The following is a 6880-nucleotide window of genomic DNA, read 5'->3' as shown; positions in this document are numbered from 1 at the left end:
GGTTAATAAAACACAACTAAGAGTTGAAAATTCCAGTAAAACAGCTGAGTAGCATCCACACTATCTATCCCGTAAAAATTTATTTTTAGCTGTCAGCTTGCTACAGATCATTACAGCACATTTTTTTTTAATTTCAGTCAGGCACACACACACTTAAACTAAGATATTTTTTTTTTCTCCCCTCTTCCCCATATAATAATAGAATTGTGAACACTCACCTTCAAAAAGGAAATATCTGAATAACTTCTGAAATTGTTCATTCAAGAAAGAACTATTCATCCCAAAATCCATCTGTCAGCCTTTAGCCAGAATGAGAGCTGCTTAATTTAGGCCAAACTTGTGGTGGGCCAGGCCGGGAATGTTGATCTGATCCGGGAAGCCACAACATTCCCAGAGAGAGAGGTCCCACAAGAGACTGCCTCTGGGGAGACTGGCAAGCCCTGGCCAGCAGGTAACCTCAGCAAGGGGCAGCCTGTGGCTGCAAGTGATTTCAGCTCAGTGATTTCAGCTCTGCTTGCGAGGTAAATCCCAGGCCAACTCAGAGACAGGAGCATGGTGTGGCGATTCCACAGAGACAGCCTTTATTGTCCAGCAGCTCTGTGAAGAATAGCCACATGCTGTCTCAAATGGATACACAATGGTATCACACAGGCCTTTCCAGCTGCTTCAGGGGTTGGTGGCTCCCTCCTGAACTGGGCAGAAGCTGGCCTTTTCATGGGGGAAGGCCAGTGTTGCACCAGCGGAGAAAACCAATGGGTTACAGAGAATCAACATGGCCATCAAAGCATGGTGGGATAGCTCACCATGACAGGAGGATGGTCTTGTTCAAGAGCTATCTCTCCAGGAGAGGGTTGAGATAAACTTATCACAGCTCCCTCAGGGAACATTCCTCCAAGGGAAAGCCTTGGCAGGCTCACCTGCCTCCACACAAACTGTCTCAAGGAATACATTAGAATGTCAATATTTTACCAGTTCATAGCATCTTTCATCTGAAGTTTTACTGACTATTTCATATATTAATTGAGGTTCCTCCTGGTAGCAGATTTTTTTTTAATTCTAAATAGTTTATATTTGACCCCTTGAGGAATAAGTGATTAAAGGCCTCTTTTTACAAAGTGTCTTTTGAAATCATTGTCTCAGTGTTCACTGTGAGTGTAGGGTAATTTCAAATTGTTTTGTTTTGTTTCTCTAAAAATGCATTAATAATAAGAAGAGGGGTGGGAATTAATACTGTCTAAGAATTTAAATTATTTGTAACTTGACTGCCAGATGTAAGTGAGAGAATATGGAACAAGAAGTGTTTTTAGGAATAAAGTTGCATTCTCCAGGGGCATTCCACAAGTTACTTCTATTAGTAAACAGCAAAGCTAAAAATACCTTCTAAAAATGCTGAAATAAGTACTCCTTGTGATAAATCTTAAAACCATCCACAGAACTAGATTGTAATCATATCAACTGTATGCCCATGTGCAGAAGGAGAGAGTGTATGCAGCAAGAGCAGAATAAACTAAGGCACTGGAAACTTGGTATAAATGAGGCAGAGAAGACTCAGGATGTCAAAGGTACAGGAGCAATGATGGCAAATCATAGCCACGTGTCCCTGCATGACTCCACCCAAGATGTCACCATACATGCCAAGTATCATCATCAGTGCCAATGCTTTGTAAAATATATCTTTGTCCAGCATCACACAGAGACACATTTTCCTTAGACTTTCACTATTCCTAGCTATCATTTTGACCATTTAGAATTAATTAAAAAGAAAACAAAGCAGTCTAACAAAAATAAACTAGGTCTTTTTTTGTCCTTATTGGAACAGAAAAATTAGTGAAGAACACGAGAGTGGGGATAAGCTCCATGGATACAGGCTTCTGCTTCCCCCAGCACACCACTGTAGGAGGGAAGGCTTACAAGCTCTGCTCCAGGCATGACAGTGTCAGCACATTCCTTGCAAGTATCCTGAATGTGCAAAGTAGAAATGTTTTGTTGATGAGCCTTGGAAAATCCCTTCTAGCAAGCAATCTTTGCTGTCTTTATTCCTTGGTCCTTTCAAAGCATCATTAGTGACAGCAATTGTATCAGCTAGTTCTTTGTTCCTAAAGACCTAAGGGAATTCCTTACAGTTAAATCCATCTGGATTACAAAACACAGGGTTTCCAAGGAATGTGTCGTCTCAATGCCAAATTATTTGGATATTCTGTGCTGTGATAGATTCTTAAAACTTCTGTGCAGTACAGATGGCGAAATATTTTGTGATGGCTGAAAGCAAATCCTTTTCATAGGATGTTTAAATTTTCATTATTTTCCAAATATTTGATATTTTTGTCTCAAAGGATTTTTTTGTACGGTGCAGGATTATTGCAACCATTTCCCTTAGGTACCTAAGCATAGTAAACCACAGGTGACAGGCAAGCAAGCAAGCAAGCAAGAACTGAGTGGAATGAGCCATAGCATGGACCATGGATCAAAAAGTGCCAGGAGGACAACCCCTGAAGCAGCTGGAAAGGCCTGTGTGATACCATTGTGTATCCATTTGAGACAGCATGTGGCTATAAACATCCCCAGCAGTAAGAGCTTGGGGAAGTTGGTATGTGGACATCTGGCACCAGATGAACATCCAGATTCAACTGTTCAAGCATTGTTTGCCAAGCCCTCAGGCAGAGCCCATCATGGAGCCACTAGACCAGTGTAACTTTTTTTTGCATCCTCAGCATTCTAGCATGAAACTCTGTGCATATGTACATGTGTGCACAATACTTTACCTAACACAGTCTATCCTGCTGGTTTGGTCCACTTAATAACAAATTCAACTCATCTGTGTCTTGTTATCTGGTGTTCTTTTCCCTCCCTGAGATTATGTTATTATCAAAAATAGAAGTTACCTTGCTTCAAAATGCGTTCTCCCTTTTTGTGAGAGATTTTCTAACATTGAAATGTAAATTTTAATTTCTTACATGTAAATGTCTCAGCACTAGAGAATTTTTCTTTTCTTTGTTAAACTCATACTTTTCAACCAAAATGGAGAGTGAAAAGATTTAATGTTCCAAAATATTGTTTTTAAGTTTTCCACTGAAGCAAAATGACTGCTGTTTTTTTCTTGCTTATGCATTCTATATGCCATATTTTTCCTATGTTTCAGTAAAACAGACAAACAAACATCAAACAAAACCCTGAAAAAAATAGTATTTCTAGCTTTATGAAAAAGTATTTAAAACTTTTACTCTCTTCAGATGTATTACTCTGAGTTGATATTCTAAGAAAAAGGCCGCTGGAGACAGTTTTTAACTGAATAAGTCATAACTTTTTCTGAGAAAAATAAGCTTTAGCAAACAATTTTCAATAGGCCCTTGAGTCTGTAAATAAAGATGTGATCTACAGCAAGAATTCCTAGACCCAGATTAAAATATACAGGGTCTTACAGAACCACAGAATCATAAAATGCCTTGGGAAGGGACCTTAAATATCATCTGGTTCCAGCTCTCCTGCCATGGGCAGGGACACCTTTTACTAGTTCAGGTTGCTCAGAGCCCCATGTAACCTAGCCTCGAGCCAGGCACCCAAAACTTCTCTGGGCAACCTGTCCCAAAGCTGTATTACCCTCTGAATAAAGAATTTCCTCCTGAAATTTACTCTAAACCATCCCTCTCTCTGTTTAAATACATTGCTTGTTTCCTGTAACTCTCTGCCCCTATGAGATGTCCCTCTCCTGTTTTATAAGGCACTTTATGGTGCTGAAAGACCACAATGAAGTCTGCCTGGAGCCATTTTTCTCCACACTAAACAGTCTCAGGTCTCTCAGCCTATCATTATAGGAGAGCTGCTCCAGCCTGGTGATCATCTCCATGGTCCTCCTCTGGACATGCTCCATCCATCCATCCATCCATCCATCCATCCATCCATCCATCCATCCATCCATCCATTTCCTTGTCCACTGAATTATCCATCAATCAACTCTGTATTTGGAGATGAGGATATCATATGGGATCGTACTGAAGGCCTTAAAAAAGTCTAGACATCAAACATCTGTCAGTCATCCCTTGTTGACTGTTGCCATCATTCCATAATAGAAAGCCACCAAATTGGTCAGGCAGGATGTGCCCTTAGTAAAGGGCTATGCTGGCTGCCTCAGATTGCCTCCTTGTCTTTCTTGTGCCTTAGCACATCTTTTGGTAGGGTCTGCTCCATGATCTTGCCAGGTTGGTGAGGCTCACCAGTCTGTAGTTCATTGTGCCCTCCTTTATCCACTTTTTAAACATGGGAGCAATGTTTCTCTTTTTCCAGTCACAGGGAGCTTCACTTGACTGCCATGGTTTTTCAACTGTGGTAGAAAATGTCTTGGTTACAACATCAGCTAGTTCTCTCAGGACCCTGCTACATAAGATGGTGTCTATAAATGCTTTGATATGGAAAATTACTGTACAACTTGCACCGTGTCTTTTTCACTCCATAGTTTTCCAGTCTACAGATTGAATCAACAGCCTCTTATTATATATTTTGTTCATGCTTTATGTAGGGTAATTTATGTTTATGTAGAGGATTCACCTACTTGTTAAGAAGCTTGCCCTGAGGAAGAAGATGTTGATAAAGAAATACCAATTTCTGAATCGCTGTTATCAAGATTATTCCTTTTACTTACATTTTTTTCCTGTTATCACATCTCTCTTGCATATTCACTGGAAACCTTGAAAACTCATGTTCCAGAGACACCGAAAATAGTTACTACTTTTCATCTCTTCTGGCTGTATATTAGAATAGCATCAGCAATTCTTTTCCATTTGGCCTCTGTCCTTATCTGCTTAACATTCTGTAAAATTTTACATAACTTTTCTATTTTTGTTGTGGATGCTCAGACAACAGGGATCTAGTTGAAAAACACTTCTAAAAAATTCCCCAAATTTTTAACTTCTGCCTGTGTTTAGTGGTGTACTGCCTCAGGATGTGTGCATCTGGTCTCTCTTTCAACTATTTTTTGGTTCTATGACTGAACAACTGGTTACTTATTTCTACAGGATTCAGTACAGAAAGAGGAAAAAAAATCTCCTTTTTTTTTTTTTTTACCAAATAAACATGATGTAGTTCAACAGCAGTTTTGCATATCAATACTTATTAGCTGTAGATATAATCCTATATAATACCCATTAGGTCTTCAGCTTGTCCAGAATAGGTTTTTCCATATATTTTTTAGAATATTATATTTTTCAGATCTGCTTTAAAAGGTCTCTTGTGCTAAGGTCTGTAATGACAATCTAGAGTGTAAGGACAGCCTTTAGATGCTGCTGCTGCTCAAGTGCATAGAGAAAACAAGTAACAAAGTGTTTTGCATGAGCAGTGTTCCCAAACAGCCAATCCTGTGCAGTTGGTATCCTATAAGTAGCCAGTCGTTATTGTTTTCCGGTAACACATATGGGAGAAAATTCACATTCCCAAACAAATGGAAGAATCCTAAACCCCTTCGCACAAAATATATTTCCAAAGTGTTGATTAACCAGTCAAAATACTTTGCACAAGCTTCTGTGTGAATATGCTTAATAAATTTCTGATATCTTAAAAAAAAAAAAAAAGAAAAAAAAAAAGAAAAAGAAAAAGGCTAGATTTTATGACCAGCTTCTCTTATGTTACAGCTGTAAAAATACAGAAATTCCTAGTAGTTCTCTGCGGGTGATCTTACATTTAGAGGAATTTATATGAGAAATATGTTAATTTTAAGAAAGGATCAAAACTCAGTTCCTGGTATATGCTTAGGCTATGAGAATGGTCTGAAGATTTGTGAAATTTTTCATCCCCTATCTTTTTTTTACTCTCTATGTTATTTTTCACCTCTCCAGTCTGTTGGTTCATCAATAGAGCTGAGGAGTTTGCCCCACTCAGAACTGTGTTTCATACTGAGCTGCTGTTAAAGGATGATAAACAGAGATCGTGAAAACAGGGTCATGTGCAAGAGTTTATACTGTTAAGCTGCTTCCAGCAATTCAAAATAAATCTGCACTTCCATACGAACAACAATGCATCTAACTTTATGAAGTATGTAAATAGAGTAGTAATCAGTAGATGCAAAAATCAAGAGTTTTTGTGAAACTGATGCCAGTACACTACATATACCTCTTATATCAATATCAACACCTACAAAGAAATGAGAAATATAAATGTGGGAAGATACTTGTTAATTACTTGAAGGTGAGGGAAGCACCCTGGTAAAACTCAATTCTTGTTTAGCTTACTAAGAAATAAAAATAAATTATTTTTATAGGAAAATATAATTTTTTGTATAAATGGAATAGAAACAGAATATATTTGGTCTACTAAAGCTCATAAATACAATAAGGAAAGACAATGCATTCCTGGTCTGTAGGTAACTGGGTCCCTTCCAAACTTCAGAGCATATAATAAACCACAGTGTACAGACATAGTTACAAAGTAACAAATGAATTAATATCCTGAGGCTTGAATAAATTTGTCTATCTGTTTAATAGCCTTTACCAGAGCAATTGATAGGGAAGAATTGGAGGGTAGAAAAAGAAATGAACACACTATTGAAAAGGATGTAGATAACAGGAAAATAGAGCAACATGACAGTAATGACTTCCCCTTGATTAATTAACAATATTCTTGGTTTACTAGTAAGAATTTGTGTTTGAAATGCATGAAGAATGTTTTAAGTGATTCATTATGCCAGGCTTTCTCTCTGTAGTCCTCTCTCCTTTCTTGAAAGGATGCTGAATGGGTCACTAACCCTTACTACAAACAAGTCAGACAGACCAACAGTGTAGCTTCAGTTCAAGGTTTTAATCTAAAAACCTAACATCTGTCTTATATGCTGTCAAAACCAGCTAAATATTATAACCTTCCATTATGGTAGCTAGGTGTTAGTGGTGATGATATC

This window comes from Cyanistes caeruleus, chromosome Z, assembly GCF_971803275.1.
Source record: "Cyanistes caeruleus chromosome Z, bCyaCae1.hap1.1, whole genome shotgun sequence".
Taxonomy (NCBI): Eukaryota; Metazoa; Chordata; class Aves; order Passeriformes; family Paridae; genus Cyanistes; species Cyanistes caeruleus.
This window is presented reverse-complemented; position numbering follows the sequence as displayed.